The sequence below is a fragment of the Triturus cristatus genome, chromosome 3_1 (assembly GCF_964204655.1).
Source record: "Triturus cristatus chromosome 3_1, aTriCri1.1, whole genome shotgun sequence".
Classification (NCBI taxonomy): Eukaryota; Metazoa; Chordata; class Amphibia; order Caudata; family Salamandridae; genus Triturus; species Triturus cristatus.
This window is the reverse complement of record NC_140583.1, coordinates 1,160,145,733-1,160,165,585: the sequence shown is the minus strand read 5'-3', so window position 1 is coordinate 1,160,165,585 and position 19,853 is coordinate 1,160,145,733. Positions and strand designations below refer to the sequence as shown.

General features: G+C 49.1%; 2 pseudogenes; both read right to left on the bottom strand.

Moving 5' to 3' along the window:
• Window positions 1–1,508: 1,508 nt before the first annotated feature.
• LOC146861693 (5S ribosomal RNA) lies at window positions 1,509–1,626 on the bottom strand (annotated as a pseudogene).
• Window positions 1,627–1,958: 332 nt separating this feature from the next.
• LOC146861692 (5S ribosomal RNA) lies at window positions 1,959–2,077 on the bottom strand (annotated as a pseudogene).
• Between the last annotated feature and the right edge of the window lie 17,776 nt (window positions 2,078–19,853).

The window sequence follows — 19,853 nt, the reverse complement described above, 5'->3', positions numbered from 1 at the left end:
ACCAATCAGGTTGGTGAGTGAGGGGTCTTCTTAGGAAAGATATTTTCTTTCCTCTGCTCTACGTTCCAATACCCCAAAGTCACTTTAAATATATCCATCAGATGTATTATACACCTGCCCAGTTGTACAAATATGGTCTGCTGGACTCTGCTGCCTGTAAACACTGCGGGGCTCCCGATGCTAATTTCTATCACCTAGCATGGGTCTGTTCCAAGGTCCTTTCATATTGGGAAGATGTTATAACGATTATTTTTTTTTGTAAATATATTTATTGATTAACCTTGTACAATACTTCCAGAATACATCAATCAGGACCTTCCGCATACATAGCAGTACTCTAAGATACAATACTCCTTGTACACTGAAGCCTTTTCGTGGTCTATGGAATAGAGCCATTGTCATCCGAACACATTGTAACAGCCTGCAACATACCACCCACTAACTGTACCATCGTCTTTTCATAGCAAAGCGGCACATAACCATGCTTATATCAGTAAGTCCACTCGGAAGTTCCATTTCGCAAGCAAAGAAAAGTAAGATGTTATAACGATTATGCGCCTAATGGTTGAGGTACCTTTGGAATGTGCCCCTCAGTTATGTCTACTCGGCCTTATTGCTGATGTCAAGGCCTCCTGTTGGCGTTCTGTGGCTATTGCGCTGCTGGTGGCCAGGTTGGCCCCTACTCCCAAGCTGTGGCTGCAGGATTTGACATACTGTAGAAATCAATTAGTATGCTATGCTGAAGAACTGCCGGCCCCATCACGGCCACGGGACATTTGGTCACCCCTCACGAATTACTTACTGTCAGTGCCCACCATTTAGTCCCCTGCTCTGCTGGATGTCATGATGGACTGCATTGTTATTTGACTGTGATGCCCGGTGCCCCTTCTTGGTGCTCCTCTCCCTTCTGGTCAGCCAGCTCTGTCCCTCTCTGATTGTCCATGTCCTCCTGATCTGCTCCCCATGGATTTTTGTTGGTCTTATTTTATCCGCATCGTGTCCTGTATAGATGCCTGCCTTTTTACTGTGCAATGTATATCATTGTAATGGTTGTAAGTTTTTCTTTATTGAGAAATGCCAATAAATAAAAAAAAAAAATTAAAAAACAGGCCCGACCCTGCTTAACTTCTGAGATCAGACAAGATCAGATGCTTTCAGGGTGGGTTGGCCATAGGCATGAAGAGCACTGACTTTGGGGCTCTCAGCTTTTTAAATTCTATTTCAGTGCTGGCCAAACTAAGCGAGACAAGCCATCCTCATTCACCTAAAGCAAAACAAAAATAAAAACCCTTCAGGACCTGGTATTCCCAGGCCATCTCGCATCCAGATACTAACCAGGCCTGACCCTGCTTAACTTCTGAGATCAGACGAGATCAGGTGCTTTCAGGGAGGTGTGGCGGTATATATGAAGAGCACTAACCTTGGGCTCTTAGCTTTTTTCATTCTACTTCTGTGCTGGCCATAGTTAGCGAGACAAGCGACCCTCATTCACCTGAAGCAAAACAAAAGGCCTACAACACCTGGTATTCCTTGGCGGTCTCCCATCCAGGTACTAACCAGGCCAGACCCTGCTTAACTTCTGAGATCAGACGAGATCAGGTGCTTTCAGGGGGGGTGCTTTCAGGGTGGTGTGGCTTGATTTCCGAGGAGCACTGACCATGGGCTCTTAGCTTTTTTCATTCTACTTCAGTGCTGGCCATAGTAAGCGAGACAAGCGACTCTCATTCACCTGAAGCAAAACAAAAAGCCTACAGAACCTGGAATTCCCAGGCGGTCTACCATCAAGGACCGACCCTGCTTAACTTCTGAGATCAGAGGAGATCAAGTGCTTTCAGGGTGTTATGGCACTAAGCATGAAGAACAGTGACTTTGGGACTCTTAGCTTTTTTCATTCTACTTCAGTTCTGGCCATAGTAAGCAAGACAAGCGACCCTCATTCACCTAAAGCAACAAAAAAAAGCCTACAGCACCTGGTATGCCCAGGTGGTCTCCAATCCAGGTACTAACCTGGACCAACCCTGCTTAACTTCTGAGATCAGACAAGATCAGATGCTTTCAAGGTGGTTTAGCCGAAGCCATGAAGAGCACGGATTTTGGAGTTCTTAGCTTTTTTCATTACTTCAGTGCTGGCCATAGTAAGCGAGACAAGCCATCCTCATTCACCTAAAGCAAAACATAAAAAAGCCTACAGCACCTGGTATTTCCAGGCGCTCTCCCATCCAGGTATTAACTGGGCCCGACCCTGCTTAATTTCTGAGATCAGGTGCTTTTAGGGTGGTATGGCTGTAGACATGAAGAACACTGACTTTGGAGATCTTAGCTTTTTTCATTCTAACTCAATGCTGGCCATATAAAGCAAAACAAGCCATCTTCATTTACCTACAGCAAAACAACAACAAAAAACAAAAGAAACAGCACCTGGTATTCCCAGGCAGTCTAACATCCAGGTACTAACAAGGCCCAACCCTGCTTAACTTCTAGGATCAAAAAAGATTAGGTGTTTTCAGAGTGTTATGGCCCTAGGAATGAAGACCACGGACTTGGAGATCTTAGCTTTTTTCATTCTACTTCAGTGCTGGCCATAGAAAGCGAGACAAGCTGTAGGAAGGTGGATTTCTGACTATGGTTACCCCCAAATTTTTGCCTAGTGTCTAGCTGGTTTTTCGACTTAGTAGGCCTGAGATCCTGCCATTCAGGGTCTCAGCCTGTCTGCTCTCTCTGTAAAATGGACTCCATGTACCCTAGGTGCATAACCCATTGGAACTAGATCACCCTGTGAGCCCCTGTACCAGTGTACACTAGGTACCCAGTGCATTGGTGTATCTAAGGCCTACCAGGGGCTGAAGCATGTATTGTGCCACCCCTGGCCTGGCCTAACAAATTTGACACAACTGGCTGATCACTCAGCTGGGGTAAGTTGGTATAACCACCTCTTACTTAGGTGTAGTATACCTATACCTAACCTTAAATGGGACACATGTTAACCTATAAGTCACTCCTATGGCAGGCCTTGACAATCCTGAAGGCAGAGTGCTTGGTTCCATGTGAGATGGTGCTCTGGCATGAGCTGAGCCTGTCTGCAGTGGTCGGAACAACTTCCTTCTACTGTTTCCAGATATCGTCATACCATATACTCTTAAGTGCATTATGAACCTCGCGGTTAAATGCTATCTTTGGTTTGGCTTTATCAAAACATGTCGAGTAAGGTGTCATACGAATTGGAATACTAACCCCTCGCCAATTCTGGCGACGGGGTTAGCATTCCACCCTTCTAGAGGGACACGACATGTACAGTACCTGAAACCCGGGTAAAATCAGACATAGCCTCAGCTCCACAAAATGGATGCTGCCACCACAGACACAAGTCTGCCCTCCTGCTGCTGGGAGTCCTTCCAGCTTGGGAGACGTGGACAAAGGGTTTCCTGCCAGGGGAGGTGCGAGCACCACCCCAGACAGGATTTTGTGTATTGGTCAGGTAGGGCTTGAAAGAAACCAGACATGCCTGAGGCTCACAAGGAGCCTCGGTGCATATGCCAGTTCAATCCAGTCCTGGGGCACACCAGCCCCGGACCTGGGGCGAGCTGGACAAAGGATTGGGGGTGTAACCACCCCCCTTCCTGGTCCCACCCTTAGGGAGGGACCTAGCAGGTAGTCCGGCCCCTAGAATCCGCTTAAAGGTAGGAGCTGTGTCCTAAGACTTCAGACATCCTGGAATCAACTTAACCACAAGAAGAAGACGGGAACTTCGACGCTCTGCTGCACAGAGGACTGAAGGAAATCTCCCCTATGGTCAGGGAGTGACCATCTTGCTAACGCAAGCACCAACCAGCTATTGAACGTCTGCTTTGCCGCCGCCTCCTGCCGGAGCCCGAGCCCAGAGCCCGACAAGACCTGGACCTCCAGACCTCTCACCGCCCGATCCACAGTCCCTGCAAAGAAAGAACCCGTGGAGGCACCGAGACACGTGGAGCCAGCCATCTTGGAAGACCGACGACAAGCTGCAAGCGCAGCGACAGAGGCTCCCTCTGAGTTGTGCTTTGGGTCCTGAGAAGCCCAACACCCGAGCAGCATCTGCACCAAAGGTGAGCCCTCCAGCATCTCCACGACCTGCGTGGGGCCCCTCTGCACTTTGCATCTCGACGCGCCTGCCCGGTCTCTGGCCCGTTGGCTAGTGGCCATTTTGGCGACCTATTTGAAAATCAACGATGCTGGTCTGGTTGCTCCAGACTGGCCCTAGCTGCTCTCCAAAAGAGCAGCCTCTCTGACCTTGCTGGTCAGAACAATCAGCTTTATTGAACTTCCACGACTCCTGCCTTTGCCAAGGCTTGTTTGCTTCTTTCGAGTCGCCGACACCGCCGACAGCGAGAGCCTGCGTGGGACAGCTCGTGACTCGACTCCTGGACGCCGTTGACCTTCAGGGACCACGTGGCTGTGGAGACAAGCTACACTTCACCACCTGTTTGCACCCAACATCGCCTGGTACCTACCTGGTGCCACGCCGGTCACTGGCTAGTGACTGTGAACACTATCCCCTCTGCTTTCAGGTCTTCTACAACTCCGATCCACCCTTGGATCCAACGCAGCTCTTCTGGACCGACCGCCTGCAGCATCTTTGTCATCAGGCTCCAATGAATCGATAGAAGAAACCCGACGCACTTCGAGACCTATGCACCCGCTTCCTGTGGGTGAGGTAAAGCTGGCACTCCGGTGCCCAAGTGTAGAGAATCCTCTCTAGTGTCTGTGTTTCGAATCTTGAGATCGTAGTCCATTCAGAAGACCCTTTCTGCAGTAACTTTTTAACTTTTACGCACCCATTGAAAACCTATGGGAGTCCGCGTGTGACTTTCCTCACTGCACACGCAACCCGTGGACCTCCTGGTCACTAACTAAAGTTAGCTCCTTGTAGGCCCAGCGATTCTAGAGGCCCTAGGCCTTTTCCCTTTCCTGTTCGTGGTACTTATACCACTATTTTAGTATATGGTTTGAGTGGCCACCAGGGCCCATCCATATAAAGTGCAACTTCTGTGTATTATAACATTGTCTTGTTTAACGATTTGTGCTCCTGTGCTCATAAAGAGTCTAGGGGTTACTTTGAGAAATAAATACATATATATTTTGAATATATATCTGTGTGGTGTCCTTTCATTGGTATAAAGGGGGGTTACATTTGGTAAAACAGCCTGCTTAACACGCTTTAACGAGTTTAGCCTCAAAGACTGCTTAGCCTACGCTACCACTAGGGCAGCTAGTCCGAAAAGGTTGACTTACAACCACACCATAAGGGTTGCTTGGCATGGTACAAGGTGGTCACTTTAACTAGTGAACATCATATACCAGGCCAACTTCTCACACAAGCCATCCTCATTTACCTAAAGCAAAAAACTAGAAAAACAGCACCTGGTATTCCGTGGCAGTCTCCCATCCAGGTGCCAACAAGGCCCAACCATGCTACACTTCTGAGATCAGACGAGATAAGGTACTTTTTTACTTGGGGACGCGCTCAAAGACTCGAGCAATATTTTTAGAGACTTCACTTACCTGCTGTGAGGTGAACGGCTCTCCATACGGGGGAATCCTGCTCCCTGGTCTTTTTTCCATCGCCGTGAGGGGAACGGCTGCATTGAACACCATTGCCCAGCATTCCTTGGCTCCGGCGCAGCGCCTGACGTCATCTGGGCGCGCCGGAGCTCCACAAAAGCAGCCGGGTGCATCCGCAGCGCGGGACGCGCTCAAAGACTCGAGCAATATTTCTAGAGACTTCACTTACCTGCCGTGAGGTGAACGGCTCTCCATACGGGGGAATCCTGCTCCCTGGTCTTTTTTCCATCGCCGTGAGGGGAACGGCTGCATTGAACACCATTGCCCAGCATTCCTTGGCTCCGGCGCAGCGCCTGACGTCATCTGGGCGCGCCGGAGCTCCACAAAAGCAGCCGGGTGCCTCCGCAGCGCGGGACGCGCGCGGGCAGCGCCCGGGCGAAGCCCGGGCCAAGGGCGGGCCCGTCCTTGCCCGTCAAGGTCCGTTCAAGGCCGGGCCAGGCAACCCCTCTGACATCTGCCGTGTAACTACAGAACTGTAAGTGTTTCAGCGCGTGCTTTTGTATTGCCCCTCCAGTTTGTGAGACCGGATCAACCTAGATTGCTCTTGTGTTTAGTATTTGACTGTCAGGATATATCCTACTATCCCCTGTGGATTGCCTTGGCCTGGAGCCAGGCCTGTTGTGGGCCAGTGACTTTGATCTGGGACCTATTTGAACTATTATAGTTGTGTCATTCCTTGCCTGGGGTCATTTGTTCCCTTCTCTTCCATAGTGACTGTTTGTATAATTATTACTTAATGGCCGAGAGTCAAGAGTATTTGTCCTCCATAAAGCTTGGGGGCTTGGCCAAGGGCACTTTGGACCATTACTTTAGTAAGGTTACCATGGATCTAGAGAGGGAGGACACACTGGCCAAGCGCAGGGCTGAGCACCGCCAGTCGATTGAGTGTCTGAAAAAAAGGCCACCTACTGATCCATCACAACAAGTTATTTTGTCAGTTGTAAATCCCCCCAGTGATGATTTGATTTCCTTAGATGGCGTCTCTGCACTTCTCCGGGAGTTATCCCCCCTATCTTTCTCATCTAATTCCTCAGAATCTACACATTTGAAAACTATTCCCTGTTCGTATGACTCTCTGCCAGGAACAGAAGTAATATAAATTCCTTCCTTGACAAACAAAGAGACCTTTAAAAGGAAGACTAGAAATTCATTGTTGTATAAGATTCCCGGTCCACCACTTAAAAAAAGGAGAAAAAAGGGGGAGATGGATGCAGACCTAGGATTAGTCATACCGACTTTGGGAAAAGAGACAAGATTATCAAACCAGTCACTTCTATCCCTAAAATCCCCACGAAGCTTGTACAAACCCCAAAGGTTGTTTCTAATATCGTTCCAAACTTAGCGGAAGTAGGTACTCCCCTATACAGTTCCCCTAAGAAAATACATTTAATTGACCCTCTGGAAAGTATTGAACATCTTATAAGGTCTTTCATATTACCAATAATTGAGAGGCTAAAGAGGGTCGAGGAAAGGCTGGGGAATATAGAATTGTCCGTTAGCAATAAAGTGGGCCAAACTAGAGATAAAGTGTTGAAGGACTGCCCTCCCGCTGTAATTGAACTACCTTCATGCCTTATCGTGGGAGATGGTCCAGCTAGAACCTGCAAGACGACTACTGGCCCTAAAGAGACGATTACTGGCCCTAAAGAGCCGGCTAAACTAATCCCTAGATCTGCAAGACAGTCGGTCTTGCAAATTTCAAATGAAACCCAGAGGGGCGGGGACAAACGAGATGCAAGAAGAACAAGTTACTTACCTTCGGTAACGCTTTTTCTGGTGGATACAGTATCTGCCTGTGGATTCCTCACCTTGTGAATATCCCCTGTGCCAGCAACATTCGGAAACTTTTGTAGCAGTCCACGCCGATGTGGTCGAAGGCGACGTCACAGAGACACGGCTCCGCTCGCGACTCCGCTGACGTCACCGGCTCCATAAGAAGACCCCATCAGCGTGATGACGTCAGTTCCGCCCCTTTTTTCCGTGCCTTCGAGGCACACGGACGGACTGACAGCAATATATACATAAACAGTATACACAGTACACAATATGCATATCAACACACACAGTGTGGAGAATAAACATCAAAGCACTAGAAATAACATAATGCCCTTGACAGCAAAAAACACATTTGAAACCATCAATAGAATTACAGCCATAGAATTACTGGTATAGAAGGATGGACAACGGGGAGGCGGGTGGGTCAGTGAGGAATCCACAGGCAGATACTGTATCCACCAGAAAAAGCGTTACCGAAGGTAAGTAACTTGTTCTTCTGATGGATACATCTGCCAGTGGATTCCTCACCTTGTGAATAGATTCCACAGCAGTCCCCACTCCCGGAGGAGGGTGTCCAACCTTCTACACCAGAAAATCCTGAAGAACAGAACGAGCAAAATGCCCGTCCCTCCTCACCTCAGTATCTAAGCAATAATGTTTTGCAAAGGTGTGAAGGGAGGCCCAAGTTGCCGCCCTACAAATATCCTCCACAGGAACCCCCCTAGACAAGGCAGAGGTGGAAGACTTTGCTCTAGTGGAATGAGCTCTTAAACCCTCCGGAGGCTCCTTACCGGCCAAAGAGTAACAAATCTAGATGCACAAGACAATCCACCTGGAAAGGGTGCGCTTGTGCACCGCTCGGCCCTTCCTGCAGCCAGCAAAGCCCACGAAGAGCTGATCATCAATTCTGATGTCCTTCGTCCTGTCCAGGTAAAAGCTCACTGCCCTCTTAGGGTCCAAACGGTGAAGCCTCTCCTCCTCCTTGGAAGGGTGAGGGGGAGGATAAAAAGAAAGAAGGGTAATGGATTGCCCCAGATGGAAGGGAGTTACCACTTTAGGCAAAAATGCAGCCCTGGTCCGGAGCACCATTCGTTCAGCATGCACAGTCAAGAATGGGGGTTTTGAACTAAGAGCTTGAAGCTCACTTACCCTCCTTGCCGAGGTGATTGCAATGAGGAAAACCATTTTAAACGATAACAGTCTCAAGGGACACTTATGTAAGGGCTCAAAGGGAGAACCCATAAGATAAGTCAGTACAAGGTTTAAGTCCCATTGAGGTACAATAAAGGGAGTAGGAGGAAATTTATTTGTGAGGCCCTTGAGAAACCTAAGCACAATAGGTGATTTAAATAAGGACGGCTGATCCGGCAGGCATAGGAAAGCCGACAAAGCCGATAAATATCCTTTAACTGTAGCCACAGCAAAGCCTTGCCGAGCAAGAGAAAGGGCAAACTGCAGAATGTTAGACAAACGAGCCTCTCTAGTGTCTGTGTTTCGAATCTTGAGATCGTAGTCCATTCAGAAGACCCTTTCTGCAGTAACTTTTTAACTTTTACGCACCCATTGAAAACCTATGGGAGCCCGCGTGTGACTTTCCTCACTGCACACGCAACCCGTGGACCTCCTGGTCACTAACTAAAGTTAGCTCCTTGTAGGCCCAGCGATTCTAGAGGCCCTAGGCCTTTTCCCTTTCCTGTTCGTGGTACTTATACCACTATTTTAGTATATGGTTTGAGTGGCCACCAGGGCCCATCCATATAAAGTGCAACTTCTGTGTATTATAACATTGTCTTGTTTAACGATTTGTGCTCCTGTGCTCATAAAGAGTCTAGGGGTTACTTTGAGAAATAAATACATATATATTTTGAATATATATCTGTGTGGTGTCCTTTCATTGGTATAAAGGGGGGTTACATTTGGTAAAACAGCCTGCTTAACACGCTTTAACGAGTTTAGCCTCAAAGACTGCTTAGCCTACGCTACCACTAGGGCAGCTAGTCCGAAAAGGTTGACTTACAACCACACCATAAGGGTTGCTTGGCATGGTACAAGGTGGTCACTTTAACTAGTGAACATCATATACCAGGCCAACTTCTCACACAAGCCATCCTCATTTACCTAAAGCAAAAAAATAGAAAAACAGCACCTGGTATTCCGTGGCAGTCTCCCATCCAGGTGCCAACAAGGCCCAACCATGCTACACTTCTGAGATCAGACGAGATAAGGTACTTTTTTACTTGGGGACGCGCTCAAAGACTCGAGCAATATTTTTAGAGACTTCACTTACCTGCCGTGAGGTGAACGGCTCTCCATACGGGGGAATCCTGCTCCCTGGTCTTTTTTCCATCACCGTGAGGGGAACGGCTGCATTGAACACCATTGCCCAGCATTCCTTGGCTCTGGTGCAGCGCCTGACGTCATCTGGGCGCGCCGGAGCTCCACAAAAGCAGCCGGGTGCATCTGCAGCGCGGGACGCGCTCAAAGACTCGAGCAATATTTCTAGAGACTTCACTTACCTGCCGTGAGGTGAACGGCTCTCCATACGGGGGAATCCTGCTCCCTGGTCTTTTTTCCATCGCCGTGAGGGGAACGGCTGCATTGAACACCATTGCCCAGCATTCCTTGGCTCCGGCGCAGCGCCTGACGTCATCTGGGCGCGCCGGAGCTCCACAAAAGCAGCCAGGTGCCTCCGCAGCGCGGGACGCGCGCGGGCAGCGCCCGGGCGAAGCCCGGGCCAAGGGTGGGCTCGTCCTTGCCCGTCAAGGTCCGTTCAAGGCCGGGCCAGGCAACCCCTCTGACATCTGCCGTGTAACTACAGAACTGTAAGTGTTTCAGCGCGTGCTTTTGTATTGCCCCTCCAGTTTGTGAGACCGGATCAACCTAGATTGCTCTTGTGTTTAGTATTTGACTGTCAGGATATATCCTACTATCCCCTGTGGATTGCCTTGGCCTGGAGCCAGGCCTGTTGTGGGCCAGTGACTTTGATCTGGGACCTATTTGAACTATTATAGTTGTGTCATTCCTTGCCTGGGGTCATTTGTTCCCTTCTCTTCCATAGTGACTGTTTGTATAATTATTACTTAATGGCCGAGAGTCAAGAGTATTTGTCCTCCATAAAGCTTGGGGGCTTGGCCAAGGGCACTTTGGACCATTACTTTAGTAAGGTTACCATGGATCTAGAGAGGGAGGACACACTGGCCGAGCGCAGGGCTGAGCACCGCCAGTCGATTGAGTGTCTGAAAAAAAGGCCACCTACTGATCCATCACAACAAGTTATTTTGTCAGTTGTAAATCCCCCCAGTGATGATTTGATTTCCTTAGATGGCGTCCCTGCACTTCTCCGGGAGTTATCCCCCCTATCTTTCTCATCTAATTCCTCAGAATCTACACATTTGAAAACTATTCCCTGTTCGTATGACTCTCTGCCAGGAACAGAAGTAATATAAATTCCTTCCTTGACAAACAAAGAGACCTTTAAAAGGAAGACTAGAAATTCATTGTTGTATAAGATTCCCGGTCCACCACTTAAAAAAAGGAGAAAAAAGGGGGGAGATGGATGCAGACCTAGGATTAGTCATACCGACTTTGGGAAAAGAGACAAGATTATCAAACCAGTCACTTCTATCCCTAAAATCCCCACGAAGCTTGTACAAACCCCAAAGGTTGTTTCTAATATCGTTCCAAACTTAGCGGAAGTAGGTACTCCCCTATACAGTTCCCCTAAGAAAATACATTTAATTGACCCTCTGGAAAGTATTGAACATCTTATAAGGTCTTTCATATTACCAATAATTGAGAGGCTAAAGAGGGTCGAGGAAAGGCTGGGGAATATAGAATTGTCCGTTAGCAATAAAGTGGGCCAAACTAGAGATAAAGTGTTGAAGGACTGCCCTCCCGCTGTAATTGAACTACCTTCATGCCTTATCGTGGGAGATGGTCCAGCTAGAACCTGCAAGACGACTACTGGCCCTAAAGAGACGATTACTGGCCCTAAAGAGCCGGCTAAACTAATCCCTAGATCTGCAAGACAGTCGGTCTTGCAAATTTCAAATGAAACCCAGAGGGGCGGGGACAAACGAGATGCAAGAAGAACAAGTTACTTACCTTCGGTAACGCTTTTTCTGGTGGATACAGTATCTGCCTGTGGATTCCTCACCTTGTGAATATCCCCTGTGCCAGCAACATTCGGAAACTTTTGTAGCAGTCCACGCCGATGTGGTCGAAGGCGACGTCACAGAGACACGGCTCCGCTCGCGACTCCGCTGACGTCACCGGCTCCATAAGAAGACCCCATCAGCGTGATGACGTCAGTTCCGCCCCTTTTTTCCGTGCCTTCGAGGCACACGGACGGACTGACAGCAATATATACATAAACAGTATACACAGTACACAATATGCATATCAACACACACAGTGTGGAGAATAAACATCAAAGCACTAGAAATAACATAATGCCCTTGACAGCAAAAAACACATTTGAAACCATCAATAGAATTACAGCCATAGAATTACTGGTATAGAAGGATGGACAACGGGGAGGCGGGTGGGTCAGTGAGGAATCCACAGGCAGATACTGTATCCACCAGAAAAAGCGTTACCGAAGGTAAGTAACTTGTTCTTCTGATGGATACATCTGCCAGTGGATTCCTCACCTTGTGAATAGATTCCACAGCAGTCCCCACTCCCGGAGGAGGGTGTCCAACCTTCTACACGAGAAAATCCTGAAGAACAGAACGAGCAAAATGCCCGTCCCTCCTCACCTCAGTATCTAAGCAATAATGTTTTGCCACGGTGTGAAGGGAGGCCCAAGTTGCCGCCCTACAAATATCCTCCACAGGAACCCCCCTAGACAAGGCAGAGGTGGAAGACTTTGCTCTAGTGGAATGAGCTCTTAAACCCTCCGGAGGCTCCTTACCGGCCAAAGAGTAACAAATCTAGATGCACAAGACAATCCACCTGGAAAGGGTGCGCTTGTGCACCGCTCGGCCCTTCCTGCAGCCAGCAAAGCCCACGAAGAGCTGATCATCAATTCTGATGTCCTTCGTCCTGTCCAGGTAAAAGCTCACTGCCCTCTTAGGGTCCAAACGGTGAAGCCTCTCCTCCTCCTTGGAAGGGTGAGGGGGAGGATAAAAAGAAAGAAGGGTAATGGATTGCCCCAGATGGAAGGGAGTTACCACTTTAGGCAAAAATGCAGCCCTGGTCCGGAGCACCATTCGTTCAGCATGCACAGTCAAGAATGGGGGTTTTGAACTAAGAGCTTGAAGCTCACTTACCCTCCTTGCCGAGGTGATTGCAATGAGGAAAACCGTTTTAAACGATAACAGTCTCAAGGGACACTTATGTAAGGGCTCAAAGGGAGAACCCATAAGATAAGTCAGTACAAGGTTTAAGTCCCATTGAGGTACAATAAAGGGAGTAGGAGGAAATTTATTTGTGAGGCCCTTGAGAAACCTAAGCACAATAGGTGATTTAAATAAGGACGGCTGATCCGGCAGGCATAGGAAAGCCGACAAAGCCGATAAATATCCTTTAACTGTAGCCACAGCAAAGCCTTGCCGAGCAAGAGAAAGGGCAAACTGCAGAATGTTAGACAAACGAGCCTCTCTAGTGTCTGTGTTTCGAATCTTGAGATCGTAGTCCATTCAGAAGACCCTTTCTGCAGTAACTTTTTAACTTTTACGCACCCATTGAAAACCTATGGGAGCCCGCGTGTGACTTTCCTCACTGCACACGCAACCCGTGGACCTCCTGGTCACTAACTAAAGTTAGCTCCTTGTAGGCCCAGCGATTCTAGAGGCCCTAGGCCTTTTCCCTTTCCTGTTCGTGGTACTTATACCACTATTTTAGTATATGGTTTGAGTGGCCACCAGGGCCCATCCATATAAAGTGCAACTTCTGTGTATTATAACATTGTCTTGTTTAACGATTTGTGCTCCTGTGCTCATAAAGAGTCTAGGGGTTACTTTGAGAAATAAATACATATATATTTTGAATATATATCTGTGTGGTGTCCTTTCATTGGTATAAAGGGGGGTTACATTTGGTAAAACAGCCTGCTTAACACGCTTTAACGAGTTTAGCCTCAAAGACTGCTTAGCCTACGCTACCACTAGGGCAGCTAGTCCGAAAAGGTTGACTTACAACCACACCATAAGGGTTGCTTGGCATGGTACAAGGTGGTCACTTTAACTAGTGAACATCATATACCAGGCCAACTTCTCACACAAGCCATCCTCATTTACCTAAAGCAAAAAACTAGAAAAACAGCACCTGGTATTCCGTGGCAGTCTCCCATCCAGGTGCCAACAAGGCCCAACCATGCTACACTTCTGAGATCAGACGAGATAAGGTACTTTTTTACTTGGGGACGCGCTCAAAGACTCGAGCAATATTTTTAGAGACTTCACTTACCTGCCGTGAGGTGAACGGCTCTCCATACGGGGGAATCCTGCTCCCTGGTCTTTTTTCCATCACCGTGAGGGGAACGGCTGCATTGAACACCATTGCCCAGCATTCCTTGGCTCTGGTGCAGCGCCTGACGTCATCTGGGCGCGCCGGAGCTCCACAAAAGCAGCCGGGTGCATCCGCAGCGCGGGACGCGCTCAAAGACTCGAGCAATATTTCTAGAGACTTCACTTACCTGCCGTGAGGTGAACGGCTCTCCATACGGGGGAATCCTGCTCCCTTGTCTTTTTTCCATCTCCGTGAGGGGAACGGCTGCATTGAACACCATTGCCCAGCATTCCTTGGCTCCGGCGCAGCGCCTGACGTCATCTGGGCGCGCCGGAGCTCCACAAAAGCAGCCGGGTGCCTCCGCAGCGCGGGACGCGCGCGGGCAGCGCCCTGGCGAAGCCCGGGGCAAGGGTGGGCTCGTCCTTGCCCGTCAAGGTCCGTTCAAGGCCGGGCCAGGCAACCCCTCTGACATCTGCCGTGTAACTACAGAACTGTAAGTGTTTCAGCGCGTGCTTTTGTATTGCCCCTCCAGTTTGTGAGACCGGATCAACCTAGATTGCTCTTGTGTTTAGTATTTGACTGTCAGGATATATCCTACTATCCCCTGTGGATTGCCTTGGCCTGGAGCCAGGCCTGTTGTGGGCCAGTGACTTTGATCTGGGACCTATTTGAACTATTATAGTTGTGTCATTCCTTGCCTGGGGTCATTTGTTCCCTTCTCTTCCATAGTGACTGTTTGTATAATTATTACTTAATGGCCGAGAGTCAAGAGTATTTGTCCTCCATAAAGCTTGGGGGCTTGGCCAAGGGCACTTTGGACCATTACTTTAGTAAGGTTACCATGGATCTAGAGAGGGAGGACACACTGGCCGAGCGCAGGGCTGAGCACCGCCAGTCGATTGAGTGTCTGAAAAAAAGGCCACCTACTGATCCATCACAACAAGTTATTCTGTCAGTTGTAAATCCCCCCAGTGATGATTTGATTTCCTTAGATGGCGTCCCTGCACTTCTCCGGGAGTTATCCCCCCCTATCTTTCTCATCTAATTCCTCGGAATCTACACATTTGAAAACTATTCCCTGTTCGTATGACTCTCTGCCAGGAACAGAAGTAATATCAATTCCTTCCTTGACAAACAAAGAGACCTTTAAAAGGAAGACTAGAAATTCATTGTTGTATACGATTCCCGGTCCACCACTTAAAAAAAGGAGAAAAAAGGGGGGAGATGGATGCAGACCTAGGATTAGTCATACCGACTTTGGGAAAAGAGACAAGATTATCAAACCAGTCACTTCTATCCCTAAAATCCCCACGAAGCTTGTACAAACCCCAAAGGTTGTTTCTAATATCGTTCCAAACTTAGCGGAAGTAGGTACTCCCCTATACAGTTCCCCTAAGAAAATACATTTAATTGACCCTCTGGAAAGTATTGAACATCTTATAAGGTCTTTCATATTACCAATAATTGAGAGGCTAAAGAGGGTCGAGGAAAGGCTGGGGAATATAGAATTGTCCGTTAGCAATAAAGTGGGCCAAACTAGAGATAAAGTGTTGAAGGACTGCCCTCCCGCTGTAATTGAACTACCTTCATGCCTTATCGTGGGAGATGGTCCAGCTAGAACCTGCAAGACGACTACTGGCCCTAAAGAGACGATTACTGGCCCTAAAGAGCCGGCTAAACTAATCCCTAGATCTGCAAGACAGTCGGTCTTGCAAATTTCAAATGAAACCCAGAGGGGCGGGGACAAACGAGATGCAAGAAGAACAAGTTACTTACCTTCGGTAACGCTTTCTCTGGTGGATACAGTATCTGCCTGTGGATTCCTCACCTTGTGAATATCCCCTGCGCCAGCAACATTCGGAAACTTTTGTAGCAGTCCACGCCGATGTGGTCGAAGGCGACGTCACAGAGACACGGCTCCGCTCGCGACTCCGCTGACGTCACCGGCTCCATAAGAAGACCCCATCGGCGTGATGACGTCAGTTCCGCCCCTTTTTTCCGTGCCTTCGAGGCACACGGACGGACTGACAGCAATATATACATAAACAGTATACACAGTACACAATATGCATATCAACACACACAGTGTGGAGAATAAACATCAAAGCACTAGAAATAACATAATGCCCTTGACAGCAAAAAACACATTTGAAACCATCAATAGAATTACAGCCATAGAATTACTGGTATAGAAGGATGGACAACGGGGAGGCGGGTGGGTCAGTGAGGAATCCACAGGCAGATACTGTATCCACCAGAAAAAGCGTTACCGAAGGTAAGTAACTTGTTCTTCTGATGGATACATCTGCCAGTGGATTCCTCACCTTGTGAATAGATTCCACAGCAGTCCCCACTCCCGGAGGAGGGTGTCCAACCTTCTACACCAGAAAATCCTGAAGAACAGAACGAGCAAAATGCCCGTCCCTCCTCACCTCAGTATCTAAGCAATAATGTTTTGCAAAGGTGTCAAGGGAGGCCCAAGTTGCCGCCCTACAAATATCCTCCACAGGAACCCCCCTAGACAAAGCAGAGGTGGAAGACTTTGCTCTAGTGGAATGAGCTCTTAAACCCTCCGGAGGCTCCTTACCGGCCAAAGAGTAACAAATCTTGATGCACAAGACAATCCACCTGGAAAGGGTGCGCTTGTGCACCGCTCGGCCCTTCCTGCAGCCAGCAAAGCCCACGAAGAGCTGATCATCAATTCTGATGTCCTTCGTCCTGTCCAGGTAAAAGCTCACTGCCCTCTTAGGGTCCAAACGGTGAAGCCTCTCCTCCTCCTTGGAAGGGTGAGGGGGAGGATAAAAAGAAAGAAGGGTAATGGATTGCCCCAGATGGAAGGGAGTTACCTCTTTAGGCAAAAATGCAGCCCTGGTCCGGAGCACCATTCGTTCAGCATGCACAGTCAAGAATGGGGGTTTTGAACTAAGAGCTTGAAGCTCACTTACCCTCCTTGCCGAGGTGATTGCAATGAGGAAAACCGTTTTAAACGATAACAGTCTCAAGGGACACTTATGTAAGGGCTCAAAGGGAGAACCCATAAGATAAGTCAGTACAAGGTTTAAGTCCCATTGAGGTACAATAAAGGGAGTAGGAGGAAATTTATTTGTGAGGCTCTTGAGAAACCTAAGCACAATAGGTGATTTAAATAAGGACGGCTGATCCGGCAGGCATAGGAAAGCCGACAAAGCCGATAAATATCCTTTAACTGTAGCCACAGCAAAGCCTTGCCGAGCAAGAGAAAGAGCAAACTGTAGAATGTTAGACAAACGAGCCTTCAAGGGATCAATCGACCTCTCTCCACACCAGAGAACAAATTTAGACCATCTATAGGAGTATATGGATTTGGTGGAGTGTCGCCTGGCCGATAAAATAACGTCCACCACATCTGGCGGGAGTGAAAAAGAATTCAGGTTGCCCCGTTCAATCTCCAGGCATGAAGGTGTAAGCTCTGGAGGTGGGGGTGTAGAACCTGCCCCTCCGACTGCGAGAGGAGGTCTGCCCTGAGAGGGAGACGGAGCGGAGGGCACGAGGAGAGGTGGAGAAGATCTGTATACCACACCCTTCTTGGCCAATCCGGGGCGATCAATACGACTTGGGCCCGGTCTTGGCGAATCTTCATCAGAACCCGAGGAATCAAGGGTATGGGAGGAAACACGTAAAGAAGTCGTGAGCCCCAACTCAACTGAAACGCGTCCCCCAACGCTCCCTGCATCGGATACTGGAGACTGCAGAATGACGGGCAGTGAGCATTCTCGTGAGTGGCGAACAGGTCTACCCGAGGAGCTCCCCACATCCGAAAGACATGACGAACTACCTCCGGATGAAGCCTCCACTCGTGGTCGGCGGAGAACTGCCGACTGAGATTGTCCGCACGCACGTTCAGAACCCCGGCCAGATGATTTGCCATCAGACAAATCTGATGGTCCTGAGCCCAGGACCATAGACGCAGGGCCTCTCTGCAGAGACAAAGAGACCCCACTCCTCCCTGTTTGTTTATATACCACATCGCGGTAGTGTTGTCCGTCAGGACTTGAATAGACTGACCGCGAAGGGAAGGGAGGAAGGCCTTGAGTGCCAAACGTATCGCCCGTAATTCCAGAAGGTTGATATGCAGCAACCTTTCCTCCGGAGACCAAAGACCTTTGATCTCCAGATCCCCCAGATGAGAACCCCACCCTAGAGTGGATGCATCCGTTATCACTGTGGTCACCGATGGAGGTAGATGAAAGGGCTTTCCTTGGGACAGATTGCCCTCCACGCTCCACCAAGACAGATCCGCTGCAGCTTCTCTGGAGATCCTCACAGACTCCCTGAGATCTCCCCTGTGCTGATACCACTGCTTGCAGAGGCACCACTGGAGTGCCCTCATGTGCCAGCGTGCATGGTTGACCAACAGGATGCAGGAGGCGAACAGACCGAGCAGGCGAAGGACCTTCAGAACTGGAACGACCGCTCCATTGAAAAATAAAGTAATCATTTCCTGTATGTCGAGAATCCTTTGAGGAGGAGGGAATGCTCGACACACAGTAGTGTCCAGTACTGCACCTATGAACAGGTTGCGCTGAGAGGGCACCAGGTGAGATTTGGGCACATTGATCGAAAAACCCAATTTGTACAACAGCCGAGTTGTATCCTGCAGATGGCGCAGCACCTTCCCTGGCAACTCCGCCTTGATCAGCCAGTCGTCTAAATAAGGGAAAACTGAAATCCCCGACCTTCTGAGATGGGCTGCCACCACCGCCATCACCTTTGTGAAGACTCGTGGTGCCGAAGTAAGACCAAACGGGAGGACCGCAAACTGATAATGTTGCGACCCTACCGTAAACCGGAGATACTTCCTGTGCGACTTCAGAATGGGAATGTGAAAATACGCATCCTGCAAGTCGAGCGACACCATCCAGTCCTCCTGATTCAGCGCCTGAAGAACCTGTGCAAGGGTGAGCATCTTGAACTTTTCCTGTTTCAGGTAAAAGTTCAGGATTCTGAGGTCTAATATCGGACGCAATCTGCCGTCCTTTTTCGGAATCAGAAAATACCGGGAGTAGCATCCCTGACCCCTCTCCTGCTCTGGGACCACCTCTATCGCACCTTTCTGAAACAACTTCAGGACTTCCTCCTGCAGGAGAAGACGGTGGTCCTCCGAGCAAGCCCCTTGGCAAGGAGGGTAATTTGGGGGGAATTCCCGAAAGGGAAGGGCGTACCCATTTTCTACAAGATCCAGAACCCAGAGATCTGTAGTTACAGAATCCCAATCTTGTAGAAAATGGGTAAGCCGGCCCCCCACAGGACCAGCATGATCCGGAATGTCGAATCTAGGGCTGCTTTGCGGTGGTGGGAGGGGCTGAGGAAGAGGAAGAGGAGGAGGAGAGTTGCCGGCCACGTGAGCGACCCCTAAGTCTTCCTCTATATCCCTTGGAGCCTTGCTGCTGTTGCTGCTGCTGCTGCTGCTGCTGCTGGGTTGGTCTATAAGAACGAAAACTCACCCTTCCAAATCCTCTGTACCTCTTGAAAGTACCTCTCGGCTGGGATTGAAGGCCCAACGACCTAGCCGTAGCCTTACTCTCTTTGAAGCGCTCGAGAGCAGCATCAGCCTTCTTCCCGAACAGACCAGACCCATCAAAAGGTAAGTCCAATAAAGTTGACTGGACATCAGAAGAGAATTCGGAGGACTTAAGCCATGCACCCCTCCTGGTGGCAACTGAAGACCCCATGACCCTGGCAACTGAGTCTGCTGTATCCAGGCCACTCTGAATAACCTGGCGAGCAGCCGCCTGGGCATCCGATAGAACTTCATTGAAGCCTCCTCTATCCTCCTCTGACAGTTTTGGCGCCAACTTTTTAGCCGAGTCCATAAGCGCATGGATATAGCGCCCCAACAGACAAGTCGCATTTGAAGATTTTAATGCCATACTGGCTGATGAAAAGACCTTCTTGGACGATTGGTCCACCTTCTTTGCCTCCCTGTCCCCTGGGACTTGAGGAAATGCCCCTTTCGACCGTCCAGAACAAGCCGCCTGAACTACTAG